Source organism: Grus americana, chromosome 9, assembly GCF_028858705.1.
Source record: "Grus americana isolate bGruAme1 chromosome 9, bGruAme1.mat, whole genome shotgun sequence".
NCBI lineage: Eukaryota > Metazoa > Chordata > Aves > Gruiformes > Gruidae > Grus > Grus americana.
The window spans coordinates 22,100,563-22,118,548 of NC_072860.1; the positions used below are offsets into that span (position 1 = coordinate 22,100,563).

Here is a 17,986-nt window from a genome sequence, read left to right on the forward strand (position 1 = left end):
CAATTACACAAATTTCCAGTAGCCTACACTATCAAATTAAACACTCTCAAGGTAAAGGGTAAAACACCTATTTTACAGCCGCGACTATGAATTCCTGTAGTCCAGGAGACAAGTACTGCACATAGTGTCAAACAGCAATAACTAATTCTGAAATCTCGTTTGCTTGGTTTCTAATTAAACCCATTGCACTACTGTAATGTAAGTTCGCAGTTAGCTGCTGCCAGACTTAACTATGTCACCAGCAAGTACCAATAAAGATCATTTTGATTTAAGAGCATACACTGCTAGAAATCAATGTTCCAATAGGTAGAACAGAGGTGACATCAGAATTGCAAAGTCCTGCTTAGCTCAGCATCCAAACCAAAATTCCCATCCTAAACCATTCCACAAAAGAGACTTATAAATGAGAGCAAAGATGAAACAGGGCAGAACACACAACTCTGCTAATAATGCAAAACCAACATTTTTGTTCATGCAGAAAAAAACCCCCACAAAACCATAAATCTAAGACCCATACTGATTTTATTTTGAAATAAAAATTTTAACAAAATGTAGATACATCATCTTGCCCCATTGAAAGGCCATGGAAAGGTGACTTATCATTCCAAACACAGAGCCTGAGTCTCCGCTAGTTCTCCACCAGGTAAGTCAGCAGTAATCCCAGTGGAAATAAAAGCTACTTTAGTGTTGGTGGAGGACAGGTCAGACACAACCACCAGCAGCACTGTGATTTAAGACTTGCTGATAATATGTCTGTGAAAAGATCAAAAAAGCTCTGATTGCCTATTATGCATTATTAAGAAACAGATCAATACAGAAATCTCCAGGGGCCACTAACATGCACCGCACGTGTGATTTAACCTTCCGCAGACACATCGAGCGAGCAATGCAAACGGGTTTCCTGCAGTCCCATGGCCAGGTCTCTGCTGCACAGTACAGCTTGAGCCACGATTCAAGATCTTCCCCTCAGGTAGGGCACGTGTGGCATCTCTCCTTCCTCTCTCCTGTTGGATTTTCTTTGTGTCTACTAAAGTTCAAGCCTCAGCTTTTTCTAATGGGATCACAAACTATCTCTTTTTTTACCCCACCCCCTGTTTTCAGGAGATTTCTAGAACTGTACTCACATTTACAACTCCATCCAACTCCATCCAAGAACGGCTCTGCTGCTGACACATCTGCACACAGCTTTCCCACCTCAGGGGGACATGCTGTAAATTTGTTGATTTTCATGTACCACCTTCCAGCCAACGTGTGCCTCTGCCTCACCCCATCACTTCTCCAAAGCTAGCTAACGTACAGGAATGGGGCCACGCACAACTGCATGGAGGCTTGCCCCAAAAAAGACTCTGTTTCAGCTGCAGTGCCCAATAAAGACTTGACAACAGATAAGCAGCTGTGACTCCTGCTCGCTGTGCCAGGCACAGCTACCTCGCTGCTACCTTGTGCTCCTCCAGCTATACTTGCAGCCATTACATTTCATTTTAAGCATTTTGGGACTGAGGTTGAGTTGGGAGATGAGGTTGTTTGCATGCAGTAACCAAATACAAAAGGTGCCAGACTCCAGTGGGAGAGACTAAATGTTACTTTAAATACCAACAGCAACCAGCTATTTCTACATGTTTTTCAGCTGAGGGCTTGATTTTAAGGATCAGAGAACAGAAACTGTTCATTTTTGAAAGATAACAAGTAAATATTAGGCACTCCAGATGCTCAATAATTTTCTTCACAAGATAGGAATAACTGCTTAAAATTTCCCTCTTCACCAAATAGTATTCTTTTTCATGAAAATATGAAAATAAAGTTAATTTCTGAACAGTAACATATGTCACATAAATATATGTTCCAGCACCACCCTTTGAGCCTACTACTTTGCTAGCAGAGCCGGGCAGATTTGTGTTATTTACAGTAAGCATAGTTAATAACTTACAATAATCATGTGTAGCATCAAGCTCAGAATGAACTGCTGCCAAACTGATAAATGTGGCAATGAAAATTGATACCTTTGAAATTTGTTTCAAGGTTCATAGGCAGAAAACCTCACCAGCAGACATACAAAAGTTAGAACACTTTTCAGAACAGGAGTATTCTGCGTATGACTGACTGAATTAATTATTTGAAAATCACCCACTTAGAGGAAAAACTCTCTCCAGCTTTGGTGACTGGCTGTTTATTTCCAACACAGAAATAACTTTATTCATTATGGAAAAGGAGGATACCTGATTCTTTCCATCTTTTGAAGGGCAAAAATAAGTATGTAGATAAAAAGATAAAATATCACTCATTTAAAATAGGTCTTCAGGCTTTAAAACATTTTCAGTTGCAACACCAATACAACTCCCATATGATTCTCCTTCTGCCCAAAGGTAAATGATCCTTACTATTAATCCATACATTAACCTATTACAGTAAGGAGTTTCTGTTAGGGGCTCCCCCTCCTCTTTAGAGTTATTCTTCCAGACACAGAAGAATTTGCATTATAAACAGGCTCATAATCGTGCCAGAAAAATAATAAAAATGACAAAGCAAATGAGTTCTGAGCACTGGACACTAAAAGAAGAACTGGCAACAAGACAGAATGTAAAAGAATGGGGAAAAGTTGTCTTCACATAGCTTACATGGCTAGCAGTCATACCAGATAGTACTGCCTATATGTTGGATTGTCGAACTTATCACTGCATGGCATCTGGTTCCACACACCTATAACTGCTAGATTTTCATTCTGTGGGTTAAAATTCTGAATTTCTCAATCCAAAAGCAGACGTTTCTACAGGTTTCTCAAATGTGATTTCATTAATTCACCAATACCAAACATGAAATCTTACTATAACACACCTACTTTCAGGGAAATGGAGTTCATAGCGCAGCAAAAGCAGACTGGGACAAGAAGGGTTGGGGAGAAGAGTCAGAGAAAACATGGATACGCCAAAGACGACAGCAGAAATGGACACAGAAAGCAGTGAGACTTGTGGTCAACAATGTTCTCCAAAAATCTTACTGCAGATCCTAACATAATTGAAACCGTAAATTTCTTTTGCTCATCTGGAAGGATATGTGAGCCACATTAACAAGCTGTGCATCCCTCATCCTTATCTAACGTTGACATGATAAACTACTAGTGGTCTTACTCTCTCATAGATAACAAGAAGGGTCTGTTTACAGATCTGTAGCTTCCAGGCACGCTGCTAGATGCTGGTCAGCTCTGTGGGCACTACCGTGATTCTGCATCACATGATTGATTACAATTACTCAGCCTGCCTAGAAAATTGAACAACAACAAAAATGCATTAATATTGCAAAGTCAAGCACTGAACAGCTACAAGTTTCAAACACTGATATATTTATTATTATGAATCCATGCGTCATCCTGTGTCCTAAACTGACATCATTGGGGGTAAAATGGAAGCTGCTGCTGCTGCCTTGTTCTGTATTTATCTTGTCAGTACTCTCTGGTGAGAAAGAAGAGACAGAAAATCTGATCCAACAGGAAAGCAGTCGAATGAAAGCTTGAAGAGAGCATATTGAACAAGAAGAAAAAAGTGTACCATCTTACATTTAACACACATATATATACACTACAGAAAGCTGAATCAATATCAAAGATGGATGAAGCGTTTCTGACGAGTAGCTGATAACTGAAACATCAAATGAAAACATTTCTTTGTTTTGAAACTCTTGGGATTTTTAAGTTTTGGAGGGGGAAAAGGAGGGTGGATAAGGACACGGAGGAGAAGTGTGAAAGAGTAGGAAACAAAAAACAACTTCAAAGTTGAAATCCACTACAGGAGAGATGACAACTGCCAAGTACAGCAACCAGCCCCGTGGAAACAGTCTTCAACTGAACGCACTCATGTGCTACAGGTAAAACAGACTCTGGACAGGAATGTTATGTGTAATAAGACGCACTAAAACAGCATCACTAGCATATACTTGTGTATGAACATACAGTAATACTGCATCATCCTAAAACTCTAAATTCATACGTGACACGGTCATGGCAAAGTTATCACAGCAGACTGCAATTTATCATCTGCCTTCTACAGATTGAAACTGCTGATGCTGCTTAACCAACTTCTGTCCCTTAAATATTACTCAATTTCTCCATAAAATATTTATATTAAGCTTCTAGCACAGGTTTCTGCTCAGGCTCCTATTAAGCTCTCATGAGGAGCTGAGTTGACACGTCTCGAGCTGAACCTTTCAAACGAGCTGTTTCTTTCAGGTTACGTAAAAATGGAAGAAAACTGCAAGACATGGTTGCACTTTTCAGTTCTCATTAACAAAAACATAACTGCAATTAAAGAACAACAAAGGAAATAACTTGCATGCATCAAAAAGTTCTTTTAAAACTGCTGTTCATCTCCTCAACTAAATTAAGCTCCAGCAAATGCAAGGTGTTACTCCAGCATGCTCTCATCCCATCCATCTCCTACTCTTCGACACATTATCCAACTTCTGTGCCAATGAGATCATTCTGCTATTGCCCACACCTGCTGAATAATTGATTGTTTTGACATTAAATGTTCCTGCACAACAGCACACATCAAAACATCTCTGCGACCACAGGAGTACGATCTTTGAGTCGCCAGGCTGCCAAAACTTCCAAAGTCAATGGCAGTTGTATTTACACAACATGCGCCAAGTGTTTGTGGCTTTAAGTTGACTCCAGAATTTCACGGTCTTCAAAAAACATTCTCTGAAATTCTTCTTTAGGAACTTATTTCCCTTGAAGTATATACATGGAGTTGCATGATTGAGATCACTTGAACATAACCTCATGTTTTTACTGACATTTGGCTATCCTCAGCTCCAGGCAAAACAGTAAGGAAATTTATATGTAAATTATTCAGTAGGTAAACAATCTGGGCAGAAACCTCAGCTGTAATATGAGAAATATTTAGAGGATTACAGGTATCTTATTTATTAAATTATACTTCCTGGATGTTAGGCTAATCATGAAGATTAAAACAGTCTTGCTGATTTTTTCCAAGAGGAGACAACTGAGATGTATTTGGTTATATGCTTCTTGAATTTGTATGTATACTTGAGATAGCACTATTGCAGCGCTGAGCAAAGGAATACACCTTTGCAGCTCAGGCCACCCAGGAGTACCTACATCAGAGCAAAGTCTAGGTTGTTTTGCCTTTTTTTCCTATTGATTATTGGACAAGTCTAGAGTGACTAAACTTCTGAGTCTCAGAAGTTTAGTTAATCAATGTCTTAGCTGTCGTAACAAGCATAAATCACGCTGTTACTAAAAATTGACAATGAAGCTTCAGAATGAGACCCTCTCCTCCTCTACTGCCAGATGTTCAGAGGCTATACAAGTATCTTGCCCTAAATCACATAATCGCTGTTAGTCAAATAGCACCTTATTCCATAGCAAGCTGGATACTACCAGAAAAGTCAGGTGCTGCTTCGGTGCTGAATATCACTCACTGTACTGAACGTAACTTGAAAATAAATACAGTTGCACGTACCACATCCAGAGCTCTGCCACTGCATCATACTGCAAACCCTGCTAAAATGCATGGCAGGATGAAAGAAAAAAAAGATTAGAATAACAACAGTTTTAAACAAAACTTGTCATAATTTAGAACTGGTGGAGGATTCAATAAAATGGCTTACCACAAGAGAGCATACTTGCATATATAAACTGCTCAACAGTTAGGTAATTCCAGCATAGGATTTTAATTTTTATTTGTTTTTTAATTAAAAGATGTGGCTGACCTGCGTATCATCATTGAAACCAAGGACTTTATCAAAGTGAAAAGCCCAATTAGCATCAGTTCTCTCTGGATGTATAGTCTAACATATCCCTCATCAGCTCAATAAAAACCCAAGGGCGCCTCCGCTCTCCAGAATTGCAAAACTAATAAACAATTTCATTTAATTTGAAACAGACTACACTGAAATCCAGTTTACCTCAGAGTGGATTGCATGCTTTTCTCCAGGACACGCGTGGAAACCTAAGTATAAAAAAAGTGAATCCATGGAAAAGTACACAGAATAGACTTGCATTTACAAACTGAGGAGGGAGAGTGCCATATTTATCAATTTTGAAAATCAAAAGCTGCAAAATCTCTTATGGAATGCATTGAAACCAGATTTCCGTAACGTCCTGTGAAGTAACTTTCTAAGCTAAATTAAAATGGTACTAACAACATTTTGCTAATACTGCCCAAAAGGAAAGTAACATTTCAAAATTTGGCCCTAAACACAATTCTCTTTAGATACTCTTAAATCCTACTACTTGAGTTAATGCTGATAAGTCAGGATTCAGTACAAGCAGCTGGGACACTGGAGCCAGGATCAACTGGAGAAATGAGGCTCTACTCCACAACAAAATGTACGGGTTTGAAAAGTGAATGAAAATGAGGTCTCTCTTCCTATTCGTCATTAAAACCAAACAAAAACCCAACCAACCACACAAGGTATAGAGCACCTATCCCAAAAGAGACAGTAAGACACATACATGAGAGCAAGGGAGGGAGAAGGGATGTTAAATCCTTGCTCTGCAACAACCAAGCTGGGTCTGCCAATCTCAAGAACATTTCTGAAGAACAAACCTCATTCCAGGTTGCTCCCATAGCATTTAGGTCAATGTTTCCTCAAAGGTTTTGAGTATCATTAAAACATCAAACCCCAACCACCACCAAACCCAGGTAATAGTTTCACTGAACAGTTTTGACCAGGTCTATTTAAGATATATACAACTCTTACAGTTGCACACCAGTTTGGTGTTTATTTGAACAACTTAAGTATTTAATAGATACCTTCACTTTTAATTACCACAAATGTCAAGAGCTTCCTGTAGGGTAAGAAGAGCTCCCCAAATGTTTCAATGATTTTTGAGCTTTATCTGAAGTGGTTAACTTTAGGATTTTGTAATGAAAGCAACCCTATAACATTTCAAAAACTAACAACTTTCATGCCCACGCGTTTTCACCCTAAAACATATCCAAGGACTTCCACTGAATAATAGTGCCTCTTCTTGCACTTGACATTTATTAGTCATGATTTTAAAGTGAGGAGTATTTAATTACAAATAAAGGATCCCTGCCTTTGATAACTCTCAAGGAACTGCTAAGCACAAAATAATATACGATGCTGGAGCCTCCCCTTCGACTTTGCCATGTATATTTCTTTCTTTTGATAATTCTAATGAAATAGACTGATTGTCAAAGTCTAATTTAAGACTTAATGAAGCAGTAAAGGTTGGGGTGATGAAAAAGAAGCTGGAACAATAACAGTAAAAACATAGTCATAGACTAGGACAATCCCAGAAAAATTTTCTGTCCAATTAGATTTGATTGTGTTAAACAATGACAAACTACAGAAGTAATTAGAAGTCACGTACAGTATTAGCAAGTGACTAAATGCTGGTGCTGGTTAACTGCATTTTATGCTTCCTGAAGACTGCCATATCCTTCTACCGCATGTGTTTTAAACAAGAATCCAATTTAATAGTCAGAATTGTGCTTTTGCCTCCCATTTAATTGTGGCCAAATTGTTTCCTGAATTTTATCTTCCTGTTGGCTTTACTATTACAAAACACTATTAATATTAAAAGGATATTATGGAAATCTTGTTCACATATAGTCCAACATTGACCATTACACAAGAAATTAATAAGAAAGCTCAATGACTGAAGTCAAGCACATGCTTTTGTACTAAACATATATATTTATTTTGCATGTATATAAATTTAAAAAAAAAAAATCATGGAACTGTTTAGATCCATAGATACACCCCCCACCCCCCCCAAAACTGAATCACACAATCAAGATTTTCACATGCCATTTTAGCAGACCCAAGGAGCAGCAAAGCAAAACTGCCCTGCCAGTTCAGCATGGCTGAAAGGCCAGTTGTTTTCGCATTTTAAAATACACAACAACAAAAAAGGCTTTGAATCCACAAAAACACTCACATCACACACAAAAGAAAAGCTCTTTATGCCAGGATTCAAGACTAAGGGTTATTCACAATGGCTCAGCTGAACACTATGGTAGGGAGTCCTTCTTGACGTGAAATTAAATACAGTCAGCCTTAATGTTTCATAAGCATCTTTGTATTCACAAAGGGTGTATAATACCGTAGCAGCGAACACACCGAAAAATGTGGACACAGAACAATACTTAATATAAATGCTCACAGCCAATTTCCTTAGTGCCTCAAAATAATAAATAAATACAAATCTGACTGCTAACCCCACAAGCAAATCCAAATGACTACTGTGCTTTAGATCAGTACCCCCAATCTTAATGTGAGAAAATAAAGAAATGGGAAAAGGAAGAATTTTCAGAAGGCACAAACATGAATTACCAGCTTAACGGACTTTCTACATTTTAACTTTCCCCAGGTGAAGCAACACTCATGAAGTATTTCTCCTAACTCACCCACTCAAGTTTTCAACCAATTAATTACAAAGAAAAATTAATTCACAGGAGATCGTTCAGCAACATTTCCACTGGCCTATTACTGAATACAAACAGCAGGCATCTGTCTGTACTGCTGCATCTGATTAAAAATCAAACATTATTGATTTTGTGTTGAGTACGTAGCAAGTCACATGTCCAGCTAACAGAAAGCCTGGTTTCAGCCATGATTCCCATGGTCAAGGCGTAATAACGAGTGCCCATACAAGACAGATCTTGTTTTACTGACAGCGCATGACACAGGGTACTGTCTCAAGGTTAGATCATTCTTTGCTTTACTCTGACTCTTTCAAATTTAAATTCAGAAAAAATTCTTTATGTAGCAAGAGGTACAGCAAGTTCATATCTATTGCTCATTTTGTGTTTTCAAGCTCAAGTTCCTTAAAGACTTTAAAAAAAAAATTGTCTTTTCCCACAAGTGCAATCATCACATGTAAAGTAACCCAGTCAAGTTCACTCACCATGCAGAAAGGAAAATAAGAACAAAAAAAAAGCAGGACTATAGCCAGACTGCTCTTCTATAGAAGCTTTGTGCAGTGTATGATCTTCAAACCCTGACACAGATGCAGTAACTATAGTTCAAGTTTAACATAGTCCCTTTTACTCTGCTCTCACCTTTAAGCAAATTTCTCTTGAACTGAGGGCTAGGTTCATCTTTTATCCCTCCCTTCTGCACAATGCTCAGAGATAAGAGGGTTTATCAGAGAGTAACAAAGACACATTACATTTAGTGTTTGCTCAGAGCAAGCCGAGTTTCTCTTTTCTCATCTTAGTCTTGTTCTAAATTGTACATTCATCCATAAAAGGGCTGCATTAATCCTGTCCCGTGACTTATTATTTTGGATAAGACCGGAATAAACTAAAGATGGGAGATGACTCCCTTTGAACAGACCAATTTCAATTTTCATAGTAAAATCTTAAAAGGATGAAAGAACAACAGGAATGAATTTGATCTAAAATATGGCTAAACACCATAGCAAAACTGGTTTTCTGTGTCACTACTAAAGATAACCATGAAAAATACTCTCACGTAACAAAAGGTAGAGTTACTTGTTTGTAATTACGTACCAGTGCTAGATACTGTCTGCAAGATTACAGAGCACCTTTCATAAAGTGGGGCTGGTTGCTGCAAACACTTAACTTCATAAACACTACTCTAATAAGGAGCAGAATAAATTTTTTGGCAAAAAACTAAATACTGAAATTGAGTTTCTCTGAACAGAGAGTATCATCTTTCCTAGGATGCCTCCTCTTCAGCCTTCTCCCAAGGCTGACAGGGTTTGGATTAAGGGTTCTGGGAATATTGTTTGCCAAAAAAAATTTTATTCTTTTCACACACACACACACAGAGGACAGTGAGCATGCTTTTAGTACGCTCCCTTAAAATGGCAGTAGTAGAACTGGGTTTTGTTGGTTTTGTTTCATTCTAGCAATATTTGGTCAATTTAACCAACTGAGTTATAATACCATGCTGTAAAAGGAACAAGACTGAAACCACCAGGTACCATGCTTTAACTAACCATATTAGAGTCAACAAATCTTGTCTGAGTTCTAGGAGAGTTTCTTCAACTTTTGTAAGCCTAAAATATCACCACTCACATCTACTCAGATGGATTGCCTAGATAACAGCAGGAGCAGCAGGGGAAAGAGCCAGCTACTACCTACCTGGTTTAGAGTATCAACAAGCAACATCTGCACTGCGGTTCCCCTTTTTCACCTTTATATACCAACTGTCTTAAAACTTGAAAATGATCAAAGTAGAAGCAAGGATCTCACATCCCAAGATTAAGCAAGCAATTAATTTCACTGTATTTCATAGTAACTGAATGGGAATAATGGCTTAATACAGATGGCAACAAGATCCAAGAATATGGATGTGGAGAGCAGCATCTCGAGCAGTGCTTCTTTTCATAGGCAATTGTGAAATTACCCGGTTCTCTGATGGAGTTTGTTGGGAAGCATTTTTGTCCAGCGGTAGGTTTGCATCTCTGACAGTTGCTCAGAGAGTTTACCTGTGATAAGGAAAGGGAAATCAGCCAACAGCTGGTTCAGCCTGACTTCAATGGGAGATTCCATTCAACCAGCAGTAAGACCCGAGTTCTCCTTGAAAGGCTTACTCAACTATTTTTGACCAGGTCAGCCTTATTCTGTATATCAGATCATTTAACTACTGCCTCGCTCTAGTTTCTCACTTCAAATATTAGTTCTGCTTCCCTGCAGTGTCACCACTTTGCATAAACATTGTGCAAGTTTTAAAAATTAGATATTATGGCCACATCCTCTCAGTGCCATTCTGAACCTTTAATTACTAACAAACATAAATCATCTCTTGAAAATTATGCTATATGTCTGGTTGGTTAAATATTTAGTAATTATTTAAATGCATTACTTTCTAGTGTTGGAAACATTGAAATTAGTCAAGTACAAAGCAATTGTTTTAAATTCGGGCACTGGAAATGCACATTTTGTGCACTTCATTTCATTTTATAGTCTCCAAGAACTATTACAATTTTTAATAAATTTGTATCTTGGACTTGAAGCCAAATACTTATACTCAAAAGGCACAAATTTATTAACTAAAAGGCACCCAAAGTGGTAATAAAACGTTTTCCCCAATGGTATATTGCAAATGGGCTGTAAAAATTACATTTTATTAATCCAGCTGCAATTAAAGAATAACAGCTGTACGATTTGCATTGCAATGCCCCACTTTCGGGGAGATGACAAATATTGTTCATTATTCATTATATATTGCTGATTGGCAAACATTTTTCTTAGTCCAGTAGTGATGTCTCTTGGGCATGACTGCTTCTCTTTATGATTGCAAACTGAGTTCTCCCGGTATCATGGGGTTTGCAAATGCTAAGAGTCTTTCTTTCCTCTAAGATGTTCCACATTTCAAAGAGAATGATAAATTTCTGCTGAAGCCAACAAAACCAAGCAACACACATAGACAAGTTTTTAAAGTGCTACTGTCAGTTACTTATTTTTCTACAATTAGTAAGCCGGTATCACAGCCTCCATCTCTTTATTGGGATAACACATTCGAATGTTTGGCAGGTAGAAAATGAGAAGCAAAGTAAAGTAGTAGCTAAAACTTAGCCAAGAAATGTACAGAACTACCTATTAATTTTTACAATCAAAACTAATTTCAACTAATGAAATCATCTTTCCTTGGAATAGATTAATACTGCATGCAATAGATAAAATATGAGCAACATCCTGCTTCCACAGTTTGTCATGCTCTGACTTTAGAGTTGGAGTACATGTACCGTTCTGTAAACACTAAGACAGAAAAAACATTACAGTAAGATAAAATTCGTGTGATTTCTAAAAACAGATACGAAGCCACAGTAGGTCAAACAAGTATGGTATATAACAATCAAATATTGGCATTCTGCTGCATCCATCAGAAAATCTTAACTAACTCAGCTTCGTTATGATCCTGACAGCTCTAGCACCAGCAAAACAGCTTTAGAATTCTCCATTTAAAATTTTAATTGAAATGTTATCTGCAATTCACATTTTTTAATTAATATTTACTCAATTTCTGACAGGTTTCTTTACAGACAGCACCAACCCCTACCCAAGATAAATAACATACTGAACTCTACAGCCTTGTTTATGTTGCAGACTACAAAATAGCCATTAGCTGGTTAACCATTTGCAAATCCAGTGATTGTAAGAGCACACAAGTAACAAGAAACAAATACCTTTGTTTTCACATCCAGAGACTAACAAAGTAAAATATTTAGGCATCTCCAACACCACAAACAGTATCTGAACATTACATTTAACAAAAAGTAGACTTACCACAGTTTGTTATGAATACACCTCCCAACAAATAAGGATGCAGAGCCTGATTTATCATTGTCTGTACTTCAGGAAATTGGTTACACATATACAAGTCATTAGCATTGAGAATGCTGATGCATTACAACTACTTTGCAATGTTAACAGCAACCGCACAAACAGCAGCAGCAGGTCAGGTTGCAGGCCGCGCATCTCTCCAAATGTTTTTTGCTCAAGGCTTCTCTAACCAAGAACACAGCAACATTTCTATTGACTTCACTGGACTATGAGAGCTGGAGCAATAGGGTTTGTGGGATTTCATTGAGCCTACAGATACAGAAAGGGTGCAGTTTGGTGAAAATTAGTCACTCTGGGGTGAAAATGCTGCCACATGCCAGGCTTCGTGTACCAAAATGCAACTATCCTCCCCGCCCTTACCAAGGTCAATAGAGCCTAAAGGGGATTCCCTGCTGCTTGGTACCAAGGACCCATTCCCAGCAGTCATTATGAGCTGGGTGAAAATAAAGAACAGGCTGGGAAATCCATTTCTCCCAGCCTACTGCCCTTCCCCTGGGACCCATTTTTCCCCTCCTTCCCTCCAAAGGAAAGAAAAAACAAACCCCACCCAAAAAACCCAAACCAGTCTTTGGGAGAAAGTGAGCAAAGCTTTGCAAAGAAAATTGATGCCTACCAACCCAAAAGGCTGCAGCACAGACCAGATACCTTCTACATAAAGTTTATAGAATGAGAGGGATAAAAGATGATTTTACCAGATTAGCAGCAAAAAAAAAAAAAAAATATATATTGGGGAATTTGGGCAAGGTTTCCTTACAAGCAAAAAAATTTCCCCCTTCCTTTACATCTTCCTAGATTAGGCAAACAAAAGGCAACCCTGTCATTTCTCCCTGCTACTCACTGCATTTTTCTTTGCTTTCGCAAATGGAGTCTCTCAAGTGCATCGACAACAATATCAACTTTCTGACTTACCTACATCATCTCAAATATTCAAATGATGTTCACCGGTAAGTGGCAGAACATAAACATCTATTTTTAAAAAGCACATGACAACCTAGTAACATGGCAGGCTGTCTTCTCCTTGTTACAGGCTTAGCAACAGAGTATGAACTATCATTCCTTCTGGAATAAAAACACAGCCTAAGTAGCTATAACAGTATTGTTTACTTGTAATGTATTAGTAAGCCTTATTTCTTGTCATATCATATTTTCTAGATAAAATTTCAGACTGAGATTTCATAATCACTACTACAGGGAACAACTTCAGAAAGTTTCCTCTATGATAAAGGGAATAAGCCTTAACTTGTAGGCACGAGGACTGGATTGTGAATATGCTTTCATCCCAAAAAAATCCAAACCCCACACGGAATCCAAAGATCTATAAAAGTTTGTACATAGACCTGATCCGTGGCCTTTTCTTCTCATAAAACATCTCTCCCTCTCTTTGCTGAAATCCTAACTAAATCCATCAAAAGGTCTACACAGTTGTGACAGTCTCTACTAAGCTTGCTGCTGTCTTCAAATCTCATGCACGCTGTGGCATTTTCAAGATCTGAAATGCAAGTTAGGAAGGTTTCCTGTTGACCCAAAGCAGCTTCACAGCGTGATACATCCGAGAACTGCGAAGAGGACAGCACAGGCTGTCTATCTGCAAAGCTTCTGAAGGAAAGAGCAGAGAGAAAGAAAAGAGCAAGGAAAAAGCATTTAAGAAGAAAAAAGTAAGGGTACAACATTGCTTTTTATTCTTTTCAGTGAATTCATCAATTCATAAAGGTCATTCAGGAATATTAGATGTATGTACCGCACCAATTTTATCACCATTTGAGTTCCTCAACACTGCATTTACTACTTGCCTTATGAGCTCCACTTCCTTATAGCCTTACTTGTAATTATGATCTAGTACGATCAAATAGTTTCTTAATACATAGAAGACTGGTAGTTGAGATGGGATGGTAGGTTTTGGTTTTAATAAAGAAATGCAACAGTAGTCATGAATTGCCACTTCCAGGCCACAATATTGAAGTGACCTACTTGAAGGATTTTATTTTTTCTCTGGAATTTTGTATTCAACCCTAAACTGATTTCAGTGCAGAGTACAACAAAGCTTCATAAACTTACTAGGCAGAATCTATTAAAAAAAAAGAGACGTTGTGCATTTAAATGTTGAAATCACATGGGGAGAATGAACAGAAACAACAGAAATCCTACATCTTGAACACTGTCAGGCAGGTAGTAGGGGGGCAAATTAGCACATCTCTTCTAACTCTTCATTTTCCAAGAATCATAGAATGGTTTGGGTTGGAAGGGACCTCAAAGATCACCTAGTTCCACCCCCCTGCCATGGGCAGGGACACCCTCCACTAGACCACGTTGCCCAAAGCCTCATCCAGCCTGGTCTTAAACACTTCCAGGGATGGGGCATCCACAACCTCTCTGGGCAACCTGCGCCAGTGCCTCACCACTCTCACAGGAAAGAATTTCTTTCTAACATCTAATCTCAATCGACCCTCCTTCAGCTTAAACCCATTGCCCCTTGTCCTGTCACTACACTCCCTGACAAACAGTCCCTCACCAGCTTTCCTGTAGGCCCCTTCAGGTACTGGAAGGCCGCAATTAGATCTCCCCGGAGCCTTCTCTTCTCCAGGCTGAACAACCCCAACTCTCTCAGCCTGTCTTCATAGGAGAGGTGCTCCAGCCCTCTGATCAGCTTCGTGGCCCTCCTCTGGACTCACTCCAAGAAAGCAAAAATATCTTTAAAATGAGAACCATCTTTCTTTGAATAAGTTTTTCACAGCTTATGCAGACCATGAGTCCCACAATCCTACCTTACAGTAGAAAACACAGATGCACCGCCTGTCAGGGCTGTCTTCAAGTTCCCATGCCAAGTACAACCCAGCACTTGTTGCTCTAGGCTATGCTAAAAGGCACCGACTACCCCCAAGTATATACTCTTTCCACAACTGTTTGCTACACAGAACTTTTATTTTCACCACATAAAGTTCAGCATTACCTTGGTTGCTGCTCAGTGAAATATTTTTAAAGGACTTGAAGCGTTACAGTCACTTTCCATTAAGCGAAACATTTGGAAACTTCAGATAAGCTCAGGGAAAAAAAAAACCAAACAAAACAAACAACCAACATGTAAGGCCTAAACGTAAGAAAACCCAGCAGGCTCTCACACATTAGAGCAGTGTGGGTTCCTGAATTCAGCTCTCAAAGAACCCAAATACAACAATAATGATCTTGGCACAGGGCATTTCCTGCAGATTAATGACCAGCAGGGAGGAGTTGATGGCCCACAGCGCAGCCAAGGGCCATTAACCCCAGCCAGTCATTAATCCCCAGGAAATGCCCTGTGCCAAGATAATTTTCCTATTTCAAAATGAAAAGCAGCAGAGACTATGTAGATTTGTTTGTTTTGTTTTAATGAATGATGCTATGCGACTGCTATCTCCAGGGTATAACACCTATGTAAGTTAACTTGCTATGGTTTAACTAAGAGAGTGCAAGTGCAGAGGATGGGCAAAGCATGCGACCCAAGCAGAAAACGCTCATCGTATACGAGGCTGACAGCGATTACGGGATGGCTGCAGCCCTATCCCTTTCTCAGAAACATGAAGTGCTGAATCACTGTGTCATGAGCAAAGATGTTGCTGTGAGCTGTATTTAATCATTCCCAACTGCACTGCTGAGCACAGCCTCAGTAACAAAAGGCATGTATCTGCCTCATCCATGCAAAAAACTAGCCTGCTGCTCTAGAGCAGACAGTGCCATGGACTTGACAATACTTTATGGAAGAAAAAGGACAGTTATGTTCATTATCATTCCTGTTACTTACACCTGCTGGTAACTCACACTTCCCAGAAACCACATCCCGCCAAAAAAACCCCTACCAAAATAATCTAGAACAATATACAATTTGCATGGATAATTTCATAAAGGCTCTCTGTTTATAGCAAGTAGGTACGGATTAGCATAGACACGAAGTAAGACAGAACAGTAAGCCCATGTTTACAAGCTGACCTGTCACTGTAAACTTCAGTCCTCTGTTAATAGGCAATCTGAGCATTTCACTACCATGTTTCTTCAGCACAGGCAACAAAACACATGGCTGGAGCGTTCCCACGGCAGCTTGTGAGCAAAGCCAACTTGTATGGACTGCTGGGGTTCGCTACAATAACCCTTGTGTACCTTGGACTGCTGATGGACTTACACTGTATCCTCCAAGATAACCATTTTGAAGATAGGAAACTTGCACATAGAGAGGGAGTTTTCAAAGAGCATCAGGTGAATAACCGTCTTTGAGATGTTGAATCTTATCAACGTGCTGAAAATTCCTACAGCCTATCAAAAAACTGGCTGGCAAAGAAATGTGCAGGGGCAAGCACCAAATCCCTGAAGTACATGCTTTTAGAAACATTTTTATTATATTGACATTATGTAGATACAGAGAGGAAGTCTTATCTTTAAATTCAGAGTTTAGCATATCTCCAGGTTATCACGACTGCACGTCGGTGAGCCTAATTTTGTTGGTCTATAATCATACAATTAAAGCTTCTTGCTAACAGCATCACCACTGCTTTAAATACCAATACCTCACCAGACTTCAGGTTAAGAGATTTTTTTGTTCTATAAATACTGTCCTAGCATCTTACAAATTAAATCTCCAAGAAATTTCACCATCCTCGTATTGGTAAATTGTCTCATCTTTAACTAAACTACTCAAATAGTTCTAAATAAATAGTTTTCTCAGAATCACGCCGTCTTTCTCATTGGCAGTCATAAATTTACCTGCTAACTTATTGCCTGTGAAAGACACTGGCTACTTCTCATAGGTTTAAGCTGAGCTTACTGTATGGAGTATCTCCCCCGCACAGTCCCTTCCTAATCTTCTGTAAAGTGCTCTTTTCAACAATGAAGCTATATGAAAATGGATTTTTCTGTACTAGGGAAGAACTTAGACATGTTTTTATTTAGCAGTAAACAACTGTGCGTGGTTACTTGCTCTTACAGTCCCTTATCTTACAGAAGGCTAATAAGCATCTGCCCCCAAGGAAAGGGGCGCATACAGTACTTTGGAGCATCAGGCTCTCATCAAGACTGTATGTGAGCAAAAGGGAATGATTTTTAGCACTCTTAACAAGTGCTTGCTGTCCTTTGGTTATATATAATTTACTGGGAATAAAAATAATTCATGAAAATGATTCAGGAGGGACTGAGTAAAGTCAGCAATGCTTTTCAAGAATTTGTGGCCCAGCTGCTACAAAGGTCAGCTCTTCTAGCCTGTTGATTAGTTTGATACATTTACTTCCACAATGAAAAGCTAAGTTGAAGGTTTTTCTGCATTAAGTAGAACAGCACATTGCTTTAACAGAGGACAGATTATCCACTTAGTTTCCACAGAGTGGAATAGAGCACCAGAAACCAAAACACAGAACTAATTCAGCTCCTTGTCCAAAGATGTAGCCAAATATCACATGAAGTTTAACACATACTCTATAAAATCCAGCTTTTAGCCTCTTGCCCAAGCCTCCTACAGACACATCAAGTAGCAAAAACATCTTTACACAAACATACCATAATAGCCTTTTTCTTCAGAACAGGTGCCCTAATAGCAAAGCAAATAGACCTCACTCTGAAAAATCGCATCTGTTGCAATGCCATCTCCACACCAGCAAGCCCTTCCTGCAAAAGGGCAACAATCAAAGGGAAAGAAACTGCAGATCACTGGTGGGATCTCAATT

At 38.9% G+C, this 17,986-nt stretch overlaps 1 protein-coding gene across 7 annotated transcripts in view; it reads right to left on the bottom strand.

The window, feature by feature from the left end:
• Nucleotides 1–17,986, bottom strand: part of NAALADL2 (N-acetylated alpha-linked acidic dipeptidase like 2) — a 491,555-nt gene that overhangs the window by 402,650 nt on the left and 70,919 nt on the right. The window lies entirely within an intron of this gene.